This window comes from Charadrius vociferus, unplaced genomic scaffold (genome assembly GCF_000708025.1).
Source record: "Charadrius vociferus isolate BGI_N301 unplaced genomic scaffold, ASM70802v2 scaffold160, whole genome shotgun sequence".
In the NCBI taxonomy this organism is placed as follows: Eukaryota; Metazoa; Chordata; class Aves; order Charadriiformes; family Charadriidae; genus Charadrius; species Charadrius vociferus.
The window spans coordinates 700,609-701,258 of NW_009646358.1; positions in this window are offsets into that span (position 1 = coordinate 700,609).

Consider the following 650-nt stretch of genomic DNA (forward strand, 5'->3'; position numbering starts at 1 on the left):
TGATTTAATATTTTCTACACTTGATTTTGTTAGAAACCCAGAAACTCCACAAGAGTGGAGTGTTATTTATACATATAGGTTTTAATCCTACAATATTTGTATACATGATTAGTATATTCCACTGTAGACCTTGGATAGAATAGATCAGTTCATGGTTTGAATATAGAAAATACGATCTTAGCATTGATTGTATTACTGAACTGTAATTGAAGTCATTGTGTAAAGCTGCTTCGATTCCTTTTCTCTAATAAAATGTGCATCTACTGAAATGTATCAGCCTTGGATGTGGGTTTAAGAATGCGTGGAAGGGAAAGTAAGGTCTCTGTTCGCAAATGCCAACATGAAGGTAGCCTGGTAGAAATGTTGTTGTCCGCTGGCTTTGGAAGCACTTTTTGGAGCTGCACCAATTCCGTGATAAACTGGGGAGAGGAGGAGGGAGAACAAAGCAAAGCGAAAAAAAAATACCCAATCCCTTCCTTTGTTCTTATTACGCTGGGGGGGCGTGGGGGGTGTGTGTGGGGCAGGGACAGGCCAAGAGGCGCCAGGAATCCCCGGGGCTTTCGATTATGATTTTCATTATAGGTGAGTGGGGGTTTACAGCCAGAGCCCTCCCTGCGCGCAATCCTTTTAGCGATTAATCCACGCGTGGG